The sequence below is a fragment of the Sus scrofa genome, chromosome 1 (assembly GCF_000003025.6).
Source record: "Sus scrofa isolate TJ Tabasco breed Duroc chromosome 1, Sscrofa11.1, whole genome shotgun sequence".
In the NCBI taxonomy this organism is placed as follows: domain Eukaryota; kingdom Metazoa; phylum Chordata; class Mammalia; order Artiodactyla; family Suidae; genus Sus; species Sus scrofa.
The window spans coordinates 2,645,606-2,663,439 of NC_010443.5; the positions used below are offsets into that span (position 1 = coordinate 2,645,606).

The 17,834-nt window shown below is 47.6% G+C and overlaps 1 long non-coding RNA gene across 5 annotated transcripts in view; it reads left to right on the plus strand.

Annotated features, from left to right (window-relative positions):
* LOC102157949 overlaps positions 1-17,834 on the plus strand; it is an 82,901-nt gene that overhangs the window by 22,090 nt on the left and 42,977 nt on the right. For all 5 annotated transcript variants that reach the window (XR_002342238.1, XR_002342239.1, XR_002342236.1 and 2 more), the window contains exons 2-3: positions 5,214-5,270; positions 16,705-16,779. This is a non-coding gene — a long non-coding RNA (uncharacterized LOC102157949). The remainder of the gene's footprint in view (positions 1-5,213; positions 5,271-16,704; positions 16,780-17,834) is intronic.

Sequence of the window (17,834 nt, forward strand, 5' to 3'; positions counted from 1 at the left end):
ACTTTTAAACTGCATTTTTAAAACTATGTTACTTTTTCATAGTTTCTTATTTAAAATAAGCACTGTAGGCGTGCCCTTGGGGGCACAGCTGGTTAAGGATCCAGCACGTCACTGCTGTGGCTTGGGTTCCATCCCTGGCGGAGGAACTTCTTCATGTTGTGGGTGTGGCCAAAAAAAGCACTATACCGTTTCACACTTCCTTTAGTGCCTCTCTCTTTCATATCTTCCTTTAGTGTCCTAAAGGCCGTGATAGCAGATATCATCAAGAACTACAGGAGTTCCTGTTGTGGTGCAGTGGTTAACGAATCCGACTAGGAACCATGAGGTTGCAGGTTCGATCCCTGGCCTCTCTCAGTGGGTTAAGGACCCGGCGTTGTCATGAGCTGTGGTGTAGGTCGCAGACGTGGCTTGGATCTGCGTTGCTGTGGCTGTGGTGTAGGCTGGCGGCTACAGCTCCGATTAGACCCCTAGCCTAGGACTCTCCATATGCCACGGGTGTGGCCCTAGAAAAGATGAAAAAAAAAAAAAAAGATCTACAGTTTATTGGGATGGAAATGCTATAAAATTGGGTTGTGATGATCATTGTACAATTATAAATGTAATGAAATTCATTGAGGGGGAAAAAAAGAACTACAGTTTAGAGGGAGAAAAAACTCCCCCCCCCATTTTTTCCCTCACAAACTTACTTGGCTGCTTCTCTCCCCCAAGAGAAGACATCTATTTCAATAAAAGTGGGACACTTCCTTCTTACTCAGACCTGATGCAACCACAAAGAGCCTAAGGGACGAAACACCGGTGTTCCCAAAACATGTTTGAGATTTGAGAATATGAGATTTTAAAGCAGGGCTGCAAGGAGTTATGTAGGTTAATTTCTTTACTGAGTCCTGAAACACTAAGACATCACCCAGCAGGTGTCCTCTCGTCGGCATCACTGATGTTTACGGAAGCATAATTCTCAGCGAGTCACAGACGGCAGTGGTTTGGAAGGGAATGAAACACACCAGCCCCTCCGTGTGGCTTGAAGTGCATTGGGGTAAATTGTTTGGTTCATGAGTTTGGTGGCCCATAGAGTACGGTGGCTGGGTGCCCCATCTTCTCTGAGGCCTATGACGGAATATTCTGGGATTCTGGCATTCACTGCTCACCGTGCCAGGACTGGCCTGGCCCGTGTTGGTACTGGGTGAACACGACAGGCTGGCAGTCGGTGGTGGTTTTTGTGTGGGCAGAGTGCTGGGCGAAGTGCTTTCGGGTGAGCAGCACCCTTTCCTGACGAGGCCTTCACATCAGGATCCTGCGTGACTATTGCAGCCTTTCTTCTCTAACCTGTGTTCTGGGTTTTACAGGCAATGGTGTCTTTCGCGTTAACCTGTGTATTGTTGTGTGCTGTTTCCATAAAAATGTCTAAAGAGATCTTACTCAGACTTGCATATTGAAGTAATTTGCCATTTCATCCGTTTAATGTGATATTTCCAGAGAAGATTTAAACATTGTTAGTAGAGTGACTTTTTAAAATTTTCAATTTAATTTAATTTTTTGTTTTGGTTGTGCTTGCAGCAGGTAGAAGTTTCCAGGTCAGGACTGAACCCGAGCTACCTCAGTGACGACGCCATATCCTTAACCTGTTGAACCACCAGGAGACGCCTAGAGTGACTTTAAAAGAATTTTTAAAGGGGTTCCCATTGTGCCTCAGCGGAAATGAATCTGACTAGTATCCATGAGGATTCGGGTTTGATCCCCAGCCTCGATCAGCGGGTTGGGGATCTGGCATTGTTGCCATGAGCTGCAGTGTCGGTCGCAGATGGAGCTTGGATCCTGCGTTACTATGGCTGTGGTGCAGGCCGGCAGCTCTAGCTCCAGTTCGACCCCTAGCCTGGAACTTCCATATGCTGCTGTAAAAAGAAAATAAATACAATTAAAAAAAATTTTGAATAGTGTGTTGGGCAAAAGAACCCGTGGTTTTTCACAGGCACGCGGCCCTCCTGAAGGGAGGTGATAGCTGCTGGCCTGCTGGGGGAGCTGCTGGGGGAGCTGCTCCAAGTGGGGAGTTAAAGCAGCTGAGGTCCCACAGGGAAGGAGGGATTTGGGGACCTGGCCTGGAGCCAAATGCAGACTCATGTGTGTTGGGTCTGAACTGCCCTTTGTTAACTGGAAGGCAGGACTTCACCCTGGTAACTCAAGGTCTCTTTGGGGTTTTGTTTGTTTGTTTTTGTTTTTGGCCTTGCCCATGGCTGTGGAAGTTCCCGGGCCAGGGACTGAAGCTGCGCCACAGCAGCCACCTGAGCCACCGCAGTGACAATGCCAGATCCTTGACCCACTGAGCCACAATAGCACTCCACTCAGGGTCTTTTTGAATGGACGTGGAAAGCTGGCATATCTGAGCAAGGGTTTTATTTTATTTTTATTTTTTTCCACTCTTCAAATTGCTTATATCTTTTTAAATTGAAATATAGTTGATTTATAATGTGTTAATTTCTACTCTGAAGTGACTCAGCTATGCAAATATATAATTTGGGGGGGGGCTTTTTAGGGCTGCACCCAGGGTATATGGAAGTTCTCAGGCTAGGGGTCTAATCGGAGCTGTTACCACCGGCCTACACCACAGCCACATCCCCAACGAGGGATCTGAGCCCCATCTGTGACCTATACCACAGCTCATGGCAACGCCGGATCCTTAACCCGCTGAGCGAGGCCAGGAATCGAACCCGTATCCCCAAGGGTACTAGTCGGGTTTGTTACTGCCAAGCCACAGCAGGGACTCCTACGTTCTTTTAAATATCCTTTTCCATGATGGTTTATCGGAGGACACTGAATATGGTTCCCTGTGCTGTACAGCAGGGCCTTGTCGTTCATCCATTCTCCATGCAATAGTTTGCCTCTGCTAATCCCCAGCTTGCAGTCCCCCATCCCCTGGCAAACCTGTTCTCTAGGTCTGTGAATTGTTTCTGTTTCGTAAAAGGTCCATTTGTGTCATTTTGTAGATTCCACGTATAGGCGACATCATACGGTATTTGTCTTTCTCTGCCTGACTTACTTGGGATGAGAGTCTCTCGGTCCATCCGTGTTGCTGCAAATGGCCTTAGTCCATTCTCTCTTATGGCTGAATAGTGCTCCATTTGAACAAGGGGCTCAAATTAGAGGTAGAAGGTTAAGCAAAACAGCTTCCTCCCTGCTGAGACCCTGCGTGTGCGGAGGTGAGAGAGGAAAGTTGTTTTGTGTCGTGGGACAGGTCAGTGTGTGGTTGGTCCTGGATACCGCTGGAGAGCCCGCTCATCGCTGGTGATCAAAGATGCAGCCACTGTGGGAGGAGGCTTGGTGTCTCACGTGAGGGGATCTGAGCGCCAGTTCACAGCCTGGCAGAGATAGCCACCAAAATGAAATAGTACTCTTTTCTAGAAAGTACCAGACTTCGATCTAAATAGGTGTCTACCAATGTTGATTTCCGTCATTTTGAAATATTTAAATGGTGTGTATAAGTAGTTCCCCTCGTGGCTCAGCAGAAACGAATCTGACTAGCATCCATGAGGACGCAGGTTCAATCCCTGGCCTTGCTCAGTGGGTTAAGGATCCAGCATTGCCGTGAGCTGTGGTGTAGGTTGCAGACGTGGCTTGGATCCCGAGTTGCTGTGGCTCTGGTGTAGGCTGGTGGCTACAGCTCCGATTAGACCCCTAGCCTGGGAACCTCCATGTGCCGCGGGAAGTGGCCCTAGAAAAGGCAAAAAAATAGAAATAAAAAAATAAATTAAAAAATAAAAATAAAAACAGAGCAGGCCATTCGGTCTCGTGTATAAGAGAGCAGAGGTGGAGAAGAAACCCGGCTGCCCTGCTTCATAAGACGATAGAAAGGCCCAGCCCTGCATGGTGGCTGCAGGGACAGTGCAGGGGAGGTGAAGATGCAAACGTCGCTGGCTGCCCTGAGTCCCACCTGCAAAGGCCTTGCAGTGCCTGGACGCTCACATGCCTGTCAACTAAAAAATATGCAGGGGGTTCCCGTCATGGCGCAGGGGTTAACGAATCCAACTAGGAACCATGGGCTGGAGGGTTTGATCCCTGGCCTCGCTCAGTGGATTAAGGATCCGGCGTTGCCATGAGCTGTGGTGTAGGTCACAGACGCGGCTCGGATCCCGCATTGCTGTGGCTGTGGGGTAGGCCAACGGCTAAAGCTCCAATTGGACCCCTAGCCTGGGAACCTCCATATGCGGCCCTAAAAGACAAAAAAAAAAAAAAAAAAAAAGGGTAAATGGTGTCTATAAAGCTTTTTTTTTGTATCTACCAAGGCAAGTTTATTTTCTTTCAGAATTTTAAGAACTAAAACATGTTGCTAGGAGTTCCCGTTGCGGTGCAAGGGGATAGCAGCATCTCTGCAGCTCACCAGGATGCAAGTCTGATCCCTCGCCCGGCGCCGTGGGTTGGAGGATCTGGCATTGCTGCACCTGTGGCATAGATGGCAACTTCGGCTCAGATCTGATCCCTGGCCTGGGAACTCCATATGCGGCAGAGCAGCCATGAAAGAAAACAAATGAATAAATAAAATGAATTCTATATTAAAAAAATTTAAAAAGCCATATATATATTTGTCTTTTTAGGGCCGCACCCATGGCACATGGAGGTTCCCTGGCTAGGGATTGAACCCTCATCCTCATGGCTACTAGTTGGGTTTGTCAACCACTGAGCCACCACGGGAACTCCACATTTTTTTGACATTTATGCCATGATAAATAAGAAAAAAATCTCCCAGCATTTATGTTCGTACATAATAATACTCTGAAATACCAGAGTAAATCTTGCATAGCTGAAGGAACTATCATGTTCCAGTTTTATACCACAAGGGAGAATTTATTGCTCAAATGTTAAACTTGGCTTTAAATATTAAGCATTATTGGAGTTCCCGTTGTGGCTCAGCGGGTTAAGGAACCCCACTTTGTGAGGATGCGGGTTCAATCTCTGGCCTCCATCAGCGGGTTGAAGACCCAGCGTGGCTGTGGCTGTGGCCGCAGCTGCACCTGTGATTCGACCCCTGGCCCAGGAATTTCCATATGCCCCAGACGCTGCCATGAAAAGGAAAAAGAAAAAAACATAACAAGCGTTATATCTCAATGTGAATTCATGTTCTTTTCTCTTTAGAGGGTAATGGAAGTTAATGCTTTAAAGAGCTGCCTTCCTTCCACCAGCCGCATGAGCACAGAGGCTCCACTCAGCGTCTTTTCTCTTTCCAGCGTCTTCTGGACGAGGAGCCAGGCTCTCCGCCCGCCACCCTTGATTGGAGAAAAGAGGTGAGATTTCTCATACTGACGAAAAAATGTGTTTTCTAATGGTATCTTTTAATTTCCATTCGGTAATAATTTCTGCCTGTCTACTATGTTCCAAGCTTTTTAAGTACTTTGTTTTCCCGGGCTAAGGCCAGATCCAACCTGCAGCTGTGGGTCTACACCACAGCCACCGCAACGTGGGATGTGAGCCGCGTCTGGGATTTCCACCCAGCTCATGGAACTCCTTGCCAAGTCCTTTGAATTCAGACATTCAAAATGGTGAGTATAGTCAGCACTTACAAATTCTTTAGTGTTGGGCTTCCCCTGTGGCTCATCGGAAACCAATCCGACTAGCATCCATGAGGTTGTGGGTTCGATCCCTGGCCTCGCTCAGTGGGTGAATGATCTGGCATTGCTGTGAGCTGTGGTGTAAGTTGCAGATGTGGCTCAGATCTGGCATTGCTGTGGCTGTGGTGTAGGCTGGCAGCTGTAGCTCTGATTCGACCCCTAGCCTGGGAACTTCCATATGCTGCAGGTGCCGTCCTAAAAAGCATAAAAAAAAAAAAAAAAGAAAAGAAAAGAAAGAAAAAGATTCTTATTGTGTGCAAAATAATGTTTTGCATCATGCAAATGAAACTATCTGGATGATGTAAGAGAACAGTGTCTTGTTTCCTGCCCGCAGAGAGAACATAGTGTATTTTGGGAGAAAAAGCAGGCACTAAGCGGGACTCAAGGATCACACGGAAATCATTGAACAGAAACACCGTTGCTGAGAACGATAGTCTTTACTCTGTAAAATCAGGGTGGAAATGAACTTCGGAGGCTCCTGAGAAGGCAGGTCTTAGCACCCTCTTAAAGGATTTGCCTTTCTGGAAAGAGAGGGCTTGTCCCTTGCGTCTATGGAGAGTTTTAGCTGATGTGGCCTTTTTAGGTCCTGTTCGGCCCTGGAAATGGGTTTCTTTCTCTCCCGGCCTCTTCCTTTTGCTGTTCTGTTCTTCCTCATCCCTCCCAGGTGGCATTTTGACTGTTATTCTGGCACTAGGAAACACCTTCAGCAAGCTGGCGTGTCACGATTTGGAAATTAAAAGGCGGAAGGATCTAGGATGGAATGCCAAAGGTCATGAAATGTGTTTTAATGCCTGCGCTTCACCGGTTGGTTTCAAAACGCGGGTACTCTTTTGCCTTGGCTCAGGGGGTGGCAGCCTCACACGTGGCGGCAGCGTGAGAACGCTGAGCAGTCTTGGAGCCAGAACAACGTCTGGGTCTGACCCCTTGTGCTGCTCCTTTGCAGGTGTTCTGAGCAGGTCCTCAGACCCCCGAGTCCACCTGGGAAGTGGTGATCACACCTCTTTTATGAGGTTATTACGAGGGGAACCTCCCGTGCAAGGGCCTGGCACAAAGTCCTTTAAAGATGCAAGTGAAGAGTGTGTGCTGTTTAAAGTAGGTTTTAGGCAGTTCCTGCTGTGGTGCAATGCAGTCAGCAGTGTCTCTGCAGCACTAGGACGAGGCTTCGATCCCTGCCCACCAGAGTGGGTTAAAGGATCCCAGGTTGCTTCAGCTGCGGCTCAGATCTGATCCCTGGCCCTTATGCCTCGGGCCAAAGTTAGAAAAAAAATAGATTTTTAGGAGTTCCCTGGTGACTCAGCCAGTTAAGGATCCAGCCTTGTCACTGGTGTGGCACGGGTTCGATCCCTGGCCTGGAAAATTCTGTATGCCGTGGGCACAGCCAAGAAAGTTTTTTAAAAAATTAAAATAGGTTTTATTTTGTTGTGCATGGTTTTTATCAAATTCTTTCTCTGAACAACTTGATATGTTGTGTCCTGAGGTTTCTCTTCATGGGGAAAATGTGTGGGGGCACACGGTCACTGGAGCCGTGGGGGGACAGCAGGTGCTGGCTCTGCCTCTTCTCCCCAGGGAGGCCCGGCTGGGCGCTGTCCCCACCCTCCCGGGGTGGGGGTGGGCGGCCTCGCACCTGGGTGTCAGGAGCACAGCACCTTCCACCTGCCAGACAGGGCAGTATTTGGGGGCTGCTCTGTCAGATGGTTGGAGGTGGCAGAAAGTGTAATTTGCGTGAACATTCGTCCTGTGTGCTGCCTTCTCTGGTGAGAAGACAAAATGCTGTCAAGACTGCAGACTCCGAAGTCCCTCTTGGCACTTTTCAATCAACATAAAGCTTACGTGTTGATCTAAGAAAGGTGGTTTCCTCAAGTAATGTGGCAAATGTGGAGCTTTGGGGAAAAAAATCAGGATCCACCCGAAAGGAAGGCTGTATCATCTCTGCACATAATGGGAGAAATTAAGTGTTTTTGACATTAACGGTTTCTGGTTGGCCCTCTGATTTCGAAGAACATACGTGTGTGTGTGTGTGTGTGTGTGTGTGTGTGTGTAGAAGTATTTGCACTGGCAAGAGTGGGAAAGGTTTTGATAGACAACTTATAAGATATCGTGAAAGTTTCGAGACAAGGATGAAATGACGTCATACTTTTTTTTTTTTAAGAAAAGGCCTATATGGTAAGGTTCTAGAAACTTCCACCCAGGAAAGACTCAAACAGGTTTACCTGAGCCCAGGAAGACACATCAAGGGAGCATAAGTGGCCTCAGACATTTGAGAATTGCCTGTGGATTTCATATTTATTTCATATTTCAATAAACATATTTCAAATGTATTTCATATTTGCTCTAAGTAGCTTCAGAGACCAGACTAGGACCAGTGGGAAATAATTACAAAGAAGTAAATTCCACTTCGATATGAGAGGGAGTTGTTTTTAATGACGAAAGGTGTGTCCAGGCTGACCTGTGGTCCGTTGGAAGTATTTGAGCCTAAACTGGACACTGCCAACCCCTCCCCCCACCTGTCCTAGGGTTTCAGGTTTGAGACAGAGGTTCACCAAGGTGGATGCTAATGTTTCTTCCGATTCAAAGTGTATAATCATCTAAATACAGAGAAAAACGACTAGAAAAATAAAAATGCACAATGTGAAAAACACACCATACGGAACCCCCCCTCCAGAAGTCTGTTTGAGAGTATATACCAGGTCCTGAGCAGCAACCACGATACACCCGTGAGGGCTTGTCTGTGTGTGATCCTGCAATTAAAGTTTTCCATTTTATAGCTTTTTAGGGACGCCAATACTTTATATAAATAAAAAAAACCCAGAGCTGAATTAATGGTTATTTATTTTTGCCCACCCCTTCCCAGCTGAATTTAAATAAGACTTATTTTACAGGCATCAATCTGAGATACTTACAGTGTTAGGGGACAAGCCTTTAGAGAATGAACTAAAAATTAAAAGTATCCTACATGGAATTCCCGTCATGGCTCGGTGGTTAACGAATCCGACTAGGAACGATGAGGTTTCGGATTCGATCTCTGGCCTCACTCAGGGGGTCAAGGATCCGGTGTTGCCATGAGCTGTGGTGTAGGTCCCAGACACGGCTCGGATCTCCAGTTGCTGTGGCTCTGGCGTAGGCCAACAGCTACAGCTCTGATTAGACCCCTAGCCTTGGAACCCCCATATGCCGGGGGTACAGTCCTAGAAAAGACAAAAAGACAAAAAAAAAGTATCCTACATAAAATATTATAATAAGGAGAAAAATGATTCTTACCTTACGTTAAAGCAGTAAGGAGTTCCCTGGTGGCTCCGTTGTCATGGCTGTGGCTCGGGTTTGATCCTGGCACCGTGAACTCTGCATGCTGAGGGCAAGGCCCCCTGTCCCCCTAAAGCAATAAGATGTGGGCTGGACAAATGACTGCAGTAATAACCCTAACGTTTAGTTACTGGGACCTTTCCAGCACTGTTCATGGATTACCCCCATTAGTCCTTGCTCAAACCCTGTGAAATCACAAACCTACTTCCTGTTTTTTAGCAAAAACCATTTTGCAGATGAGGAAATGGGAGTTAGAACCATTGAAAACTCACCTGCCCAGATACTTGGTTAGCACAGCACAGACCCTGTGCTCCAACCTGCCTGTCTCCAAAGCTCAGAGTCCCAGCCATACTGTAGTCCCAACTCTCCAGGCTAGAACGTGAAATTACCCCAAGACGTACAAATGGACAGAGAAGGGGCCTGTCTTATGACCAGTGAACATTAGTCTACCAACTTCGATATTACAGTTCATTAAGAAAATGCCTAAAGTGCATTATAAGAAAAGACAACCACAGGTCCGTATCTCTTATGACACAGATACAAAAATTCTCAACAACATATTAGCAAATCAAATCCAAAAACGTCTGCAAAGAATTATATACTATGAAGAGATGGGATTTATTCCAAGTACACAAGGCTAGTTGAACATGTGAAAATTAATTAATGGGAGTTCCCATTGTGGCTCAGTGGAAATGAACCAGACTAGTGTCCGTGGTGATTCAGGTTCAATCCCTGGCCCCGATCACTGGGTTAAGTGTCCAGTGTTGCTGTGAGTTGTGGTGTAGGTCGCAGACGTGGCTCGGATCTGGCGTTGCTGTGGCTGTGGTGTAGGCCGGCAGCTGCAGCTCTGATTCGACCCCTAGCCTGGGAACCTCCATATGCCGCAGGTGCAGCCCTGAAAAGCAAACTAACTAACTAAATAAATACAAACTCATGCTCTGTGAAAGACAATGTCTGGACAATGAGAAGACAAGCCACATGACTAGGAGAACACGGTCACAAAAGACAACATCCAGTAAAGGAGTGTTACACACAAATATGCCAAGAACTCTGAAAACTCAACTGTAAGAAAACAAACAACAGCATTTGAAAATGGGCCAAAGACCATAATAGACCCTGCACGAGAGAAGACACACAGATGGCAAATAAGCTTGTGTAAAGATGCTCCACATCATACGTCATCAAGGAATTGCAAATTAAGACAGTAGTGAGGGACCGCTGCATACCTAGTACATTCCCAGTAGAATGGCCAAAATCCAGACAACACCAGAAGCTGGTGGGGAGATGGAGCAACAGGCGGGTGTGCAAATGGTACAGCCGCTTTGGAATACAGTTGGGATGGGTCTTACAAAACTACACACCCTCCTCCCATGTGCCCCAGCGATCACGCCTCCTGGTATTTACCCAAAGGAGGTGAAACCTGTGTCTTCACGCGAATGTTCGTAGCAGCTGCCCAAAGTGGAGGCGTGTCCTTCAGCAGGTGAATGGATAAACTGTGGCGCATCCAGACAATGGAATATTATTCGACACTGCAAAAAAGAACAAACAAAGAGCTGTCAAGCCATGAAAGACAGAGGCAACTCAGTGGCATAATATGAAGTGAAAGAAGCCAGTCTGTAAAGTGCACAGACTGTATGATTCCAACTGCGGGACATTCTGGGAAAGACAAAACTATGGAAAGAGTGAAAAGACCAGTGACGACCAGGGGTTGGGCATGGGGAGTGGGGGGGGCAGGGATAAACAGGCAGCACACAGAGGATTTAGGGGCGTGAGAATTCTCTGATAACATAATGTGGAATGGGCATCATTTTATGTTTGTCCAAACCCATAAACTGCTGAGAGTGAGATCCTTACTCTAAACGGCAGGCCTTGGGTCAGTGCACTGGTTCATTCCCGGTCTCAGACCCGAGACCCCCGTGAGTGAGGCTGGTAACCAGGGGGGTTATGCCAAGTCTGTAACTTCCTCTCGATTTTGCTGTGACCCTAAAAATCAGGTCTTCACTAGGAACAAAAGTGTAAACCATGGGCTACCACGTTTATTTGCGTGCTGAAAATAAAGTGGCTTCTTTCCAAATTTCCCAATTTCAGAAAATGATGTAAAGTGACTCTCAAGCGTGACAGTCCCTTTCTGGTCATTGCTTTTGGCTGTATGTAAGTATTTTCACCAGAAGCCTTTCTGCACAAGGACCCCTCAGGCGAAGGCGGAGCTTGGAGGGGGCAGCTCACGCCAAGCTGCGAGAAGGCCTCCCAGCCTTTCATCAGGCCCGTGGGTCTCTGCCGGCCCCGGAGCTCCTGTTTGGTTTGCCTGCATTCAGGCAAACATATCTCTGACTCAATGCTGTTGCTCCAGAGCTGACCTAAGGAGGAGATGGTTCGCAGAGAGGTGAGAAAAAAATAAAGCTGAAATGAGGCAAGACTCTTTTTAACATGAAAAGGAGACGTGCCACTCGAAATTAAATCCGAAATGAGTTTAAGGTGGTGTCTCTAACAACTTGTCAGCAGAGGAGAAGTGTGGACACATCAAGCTTTGGGAGAATGACAGGGAGGAAATGAGAGAGACACAGGAGATGGGAGTGGAACGCGGCCAGCCCGCCGCAGATTCAGGCACAAACCGTGGACTGCGCTGCGGGCAGGTGAATAAATTTGGCCTGGGCGGTTTCACACTTTCTTTCTAAAACCACCTGCACTGAGTGTGGCTTCTCTGGGTGAAGCGATCCAAGTGGATGCATGGCCACGGTTGCCGGTCGAGGGGCTGGCGACTCTTACCCAGAAAGCCTTGTATCTACTGCGTTCCTTGAACTTCAGAAATTCCAGAAAGGGTGCCCTTGAGATACTGAAACCAGGTGGACCATGTGGCCGTAGGTCCCCTTCGAGAGGCCCGCATCACTTTCCAGAAGCCCAGAGGCACTTTCTGCCGAGGACACGGGTTTGGGGGGCCATAAAAATAAGTGTCTGTCCAGAGTGGGGCTGCCCCATTCGATGCCAGACTCTGAGCTGCGGCTGAGTTCTGGTGGACGACACTGGTCATTGACCCCTCACTGCTGGATTCACCATCACCTTGTCCATTTTTCTAAACCACCAAACACTCGGACACGTAGATCTTGCTTTTCACAGACACAACAGTTGTGCTCTTTGCTGTTCGGGGCAGCTCTGAAGGTGAGAGTGAGGGCACCTGTCGTTTTGCTGTAAACATGGCCCCTTTGCCAGCTGCTCAGCCTCTGCCTCTCGACACCAGCCCTCCACCACGTGGGAAGCCTGTCATGGGTCTTGTGGGCACCGCTGCGGGCATGTCAGCACATTCGGGCTTTTCTTAGCTGTCGGGACTGTTTCTGCACCATCAGCAGACAGCAGTTCATCCAGCCCCGTACTTACCCGGCATCCGTGCTTTCCAGCAGGTCCTGACCAGAACAACCCCTGGGGGCTTCCCAGAAATGCAGAATCTCAGGCCCACAGCAGACCTACTGAATCAGAAACAATCACCCCTCAGGGGTTTAACTGCCCCGTTTGATTGTAGGAACTGCGTCCACGTCTGGATCTGCCAGTGGTCACGGCCAGACTTAGGTAATGAACGGGGGTTTGTTTTGCAAGGCAGTTCTTTTGTGTGTTGCGCACCAGCCTGGGGGCTGGAGGCACTCCCCCCCCTCCCCGCTGCCCCCGCCCCCGGCCCTGCTCTAGGACACCTACACCCCATCAGTCGCAGGTGGCCGGGTTCCCAGTTGTTTCCTCACTAGCGGGAGGGGCTTTGCTCTATCCAGGCACCTGGCCATCAGTAGCACGTACTTGTGACAGATTCATCGGGGATTAAGCCATCGCACCCTGTGCTAACACTAACGCTGATGCCTGAGCCCCAGGTCTGAGCCGGGGGCTGCCGGGGTGGGCCTGATGCCCGAGCCCCAGGTCTGAGCCCGGGGGCTGCTGGGGTGGGCCTGCTGGGGGCGTCTCCGGCTGGCCAAGGTGGAAAGATGTGTGAGGGACTTCTCTTTGTGGTGTGAACAGGTGTCTGCCTGAATCCCCGCTTGGCACATCCTGGAATGAGGCCCCAGGCCCTGCAGGCACAGGGCAGTGAAACAAAACTGGTTCCCAGAGGAGTTTCTATGTGCTTGCAAGTCAAATGACCTGCACAGGACTTGAATTTTCAGCAGGCCTTTGACTTCAGTTTTAACTCCTAATAAAATAAGAATAAGAAAACAAAAATGGAACTACAAATGGAACCATATGATCCAGCAATCCCACTCCTGGGCATATATCTGGAGAAAACTATAATTCAAAAAGAGATGTGCACCCACCCCTATGTTCATTGCAGCACTATTCACAATAGCAAGACATGGAAACAACCTAAAAGTCTATCAACAGATGAATGGATAAAGAAGATGTGGTACATGTATACAGTGGAATACTACTCAGCCATAAAAAGGATGGAATAATGGCATTTGCAGCAACATGGAAGGACTTAGAGATTATCATACTAAGTAAAGTAAGTCAGACAGGGAAAGAGAAATGACATATGATATCCCTTATGTGTGGAATCTAAAATATGGCACAGATGAACCTATCTATAAAATAGAAACAGACTCACAGATATGGAGACACAGGCTTGTGGTTGTCAAAGGGGAGGGAATCGGGGGGACGGGGAGTTTGTAGTTATTTGATGCAAATTATGACCTTTAGAATGGATAAGCAACGAAGTCCTGCTGTACAGCACAGGGAACTATATCCAACTTTCTGGGATACATCATGGTGGAAAATAATATTTTAAAAACCATGTAGGTAAAAAATATGGAGTTCCCGTCATGGCTCAGTGGTTAATGAATCCCACTAGGAACCATGAGGTTGCGGGTTCAATCCCTGGCCTTGCTCAGTGGGTTAAGGATCTGGTGTTGTCGTGAGCTGAGGTGTAGGTTGCAGACATGGCTTGGATCCTGTGTTGCTGTGGTTGTGGTGTAGGCCGGCGGCTATAGCTCTGATTCGACCCCTAGCCTGGGAACCTCCATATGCCACGGGAGCGACCCTAGAAGAGGCAAAAAGACCAAAAAAAAAAAAAAAGTAAGTAAAAAATAAATAAATAGGTATGTTTTTAAAAAAACGTTTTAAAAGGAGTTTCCTGGTGGCTCAGCAGGTTAAGGATCCAGTGCTGTCACTGCTGTGGTTCAGGTTCAATCTTGGCCTGGGACCTCCTGTATGCCACGGGCAAGTCTGAAAAAAAATTAAAATCCTCTTATTACTAATAATAGCTGCTGAAGTCGGCAGAGCCCTCCCACGCTCTACCCAGGACCCCATGGTGCTCTCAGGGAACATGGGGTTGAGGCACAGAGTGGGCTGCAGGGAAGCTCACTATTTAAGAGCCCTCCAGAGCCATCATGTGGCTTTGTGACAATGCTGGTGGTGGTTTCTTTCTAAAGGCTGAACGGAGGGTCAGGTCCCCACTTGTTCCCAAGAAGCAGGTTCTATTTATTTGTTCTGAAAGTTTGTTGATGTGGAGGGCGGGTGGGTCAGAAGGAAGGGCAGACTCATCTCCAGGGAGCAGGGCTGCAGCTCCAGACCCCTGCGCTCAGCCCCAGATCAGCTCTGGTTCAGATGACACACATTTCCAGGGAATCGGCGGCCGTTGCGCCTGCCTCGTGGGGCACCCAGCCTTGTCATTCCTTCCATCTCCGGATCTTTCCTGGGACCTACTGTGTGCCCAGCCATGTTCTGCTAACTGGGTGTCTGCTAGGAGCTCTTCCGTATCAAGACTTGAGAAACTGAAGTTCAAAGCTGGCTCTTTGAAGCCTAACAGTTTGTGACGTTATCTGAGATGCTACGTCCCTCCCAGAGCCTCCGTGGTGGTCCCCAGGGCCCCTCCCTGCCTCCCTTGAGGAAATCTCCTCTCTCGGGTGGTTTATGAGATGCGGAAACATTCCTTATTTTCCATTTCAACCCTCCTCCCCTTCCCGCCCCTCCCGCAACAGCCTTCACTCAGAGCCTGGCTGGCGCGGGTTCTGTCTCATTTGTTCCCTATTGCCCTGTGCCCAGGGCAGCACCGGGCACATGGGAAAAACTCAGCAGATATCTGTAGACTGGGTAGAGGATGCGTGCTCACTGAGGCAAACCCACACATATGTTTTCATCGAACTGCCGGATGGTATTTCTAAGCCTGCCCTGAAGGATGCTGCCTGAGACAGCGCCCCACGACTGCTGGGGTTGTGAGGTGTGTGCGTCGGAAAAGGTCTGAGTTTGAAAGCAAAGATGTAACTGAGCCGAGCGTGACTGGGTCTCACTCACTCGGGCCACCGCGGTGCCCAGCGCTGTCTGCAACCGACAGCAGGGGCCGCACGTTCTGCAGAGGCGGGACGCAGGAACCATCTGCGGGCCCAGGGGTGCTGGAAGGCCGTGCTTTGTGGGGCCAGGTCACCTGCTCCGTCTCAGGACTGTCAGAATAGCTTCTTTTCCTGTTAAACCAGTGTTTAACCTTAGAGCCACGACTCTTGCCCCCTGCTGTCTTCTTAACTTGTGAATCCTTGTCAAGTCAATCTTTTTTTTTTTTCCCCTCTTTCTGGTTGGTAAACAAAAATGTGCCAGGTTTAAGGTTAAAATACATTAAAATGATATAACAATAAAGTCCTTTGCGTTCTTCAGCGCATCTCCAGAGCTGAGTGAATTTCCAATTGCCTTTGTTTGGGAGTTAGTGGCGGATGAGCCACTCAGCTGAGAAGCTGAGCTTAGTCTGTTCAGATTGTATAATAAATGGCAAACGTTGGCTTCTAATTCTGAAAGCTGAGTCCGTAGCGCTTTGTTCAACAACTGAGCCCTTGAATTTGGGAAGAGCCTTACTTTGTACGAGACAGGAAAGATACCTGCTGATGTCCTCAGACAGGACGGAGGTAAAACCAGTTGATTCGTGCATCTGGATTACAGTAAAAAGGAATTCTTTGTGGTTCTCAAACATCAAGGATGTATCAGAAACCGGAGAAGTTTCCCTGAAAAGACCATTATCTGGCCGTTCTTTACTTCTTTTTATTTTTCGCTTCTTTTAGATTTTCATTTTTATTTATCTTTCACAACCTTCCACCCTTTACAGTTTAGCAGTGAAATTTTGTCAGCCCGCTGGGTTATCGCACGCTGTCATTTTTGCTACATGGTTAATGTTGAAATCTTTATTTTCCTTAAATGTAAGTGGAAACAATATTTGTTATTGATTTGTCAGGGATAATAAACTTTTCTAACTTCAAAAAGGAAAAGATAAAATAATTACCATTATAGTAAACATAGTCTAACTTGACTTTACCCAGTTTTAAGGAATCTGAAGTTGCAAAATATCTTTGTTCAACTTTTCTGTTGATAAGTTATTTTTCTTGACAGCCTGTCTGTCCATCCTTATTTTGTCCAAAGGACTATGCTGAACGCGTTTCTAGATGTTCTGAGAAGCCATGAATAAAACGGCCTTAGGATACGTAGCGCTGTGGCTTACAAATGCTGTTCACCACTGGCAGCCCCACAAAAGGAAACCGTCAAGAGCCAGAGACCATTTTCCTCTAAAAGGACACAAAGTAATAGCACGTTGTGGGCATCTTATTTTGAGAGGCATTTGTTATATGTGGTGAATCTAAACGGATATGAAGAGTACATGTATTCGAGTGGGGAAAAGTTATGTCAATTTCCAAATACCAAATGTACACGTAAGAATACGTTTTTGATCCCAGAAACATTGAAATGCATGATAATATCTCCAAATAAGATGTATTTCATTTTTGTGAGGTGCTTTTGTACAATGAGGCAGCTCTTTTTCATGGCTCACCTGTCACTGGAATTGAGCATTTCCTGTCCTCTGCAGGCCCTGATGTCATCCCCAGCATCAGCCATCTGCCTGCCACCAGCACGGGAGGCGTCTCAGCAGCCCCCTCCCAGGGTAAGTGACAGAAGACCCTTGAGTGTGGCCTTGAAATCTCAAGGTTATTTATAACTTGATAACTGAACCAGGGCTGGGTGTGGTGAAAAGTGGTCTCCTCCCAAGACGCCCAGGGCAGCATCTCTAAGTCTGTGGGGGTGCTCATGAGACTGGCCATGCGGCAGGCTTTTCTCTGTGAAGATGAAGCTGGTTGCGCATTATTGCTGGGTGTGTATTATTCCCTTTAGGGCGAGGGTGTTGTCTTATATGTGAGGATATGTGTCTCCAAAAATCCAGTGCTTACTTCTAGACATAATCAAAATTACCCATCCATCCATCCACCCATCTTTTATTTTTTTTAATTTTTTTTAATTTTTTATTTTTTTTGTCTTTTGTCTTTTTTGTTGTTGTTGTTGTTGCTGTTGTTATTGTTGCTATTTCTTGGGCCGCTCCCGCGGCACATGGAGGTTCCCAGGCTAGGGGTCGAATCGGAGCTGTAGCCACCAGCCTACGCCAGAGCCACAGCAACGCAGGATCCGAGCCGCGTCTGCAACCTACACCACAGCTCACGGCAACGCCGGATCGTTAACCCACTGAGCAAGGCCAGGGATCGAATCCGCAACCTCATGGTTCCTAGTCGGATTCGTTAACCACTGCGCCACGACGGGAACTCCCCACCCATCTTTTAAAGTCTATTTAAAAAAACACCCAAACACAATAACTCTTCAGTGTGCAGCAAAATAGATTCTGTAAGTGATGGAGAGGAACCAACCCCTCCAGTCACTAACATGTTGCTAAATTTTTAGTATTTATTATTGTGCTGTAACTTGATTTGGGTTTTAGAAGTAGCGGTTTTTGTTTTGTTTTGTTTTGTTTTGTTTTTTTGTTTTTTTTTTTTTTGGTAGGGCCACACCTGTAGCATATGGAAGTTCCCAGGCTAGGGGTCCAATCAGAACTGCAGCTGCTGGTCTACACCACAGCCACAGCAATGATAGATTTGAGCCTCGTCTGCACCCTACCCTGCAGCTCACGGTAATGCCAGATCCTTAACCTACTGAGTGAGGCCAGGGATCGAA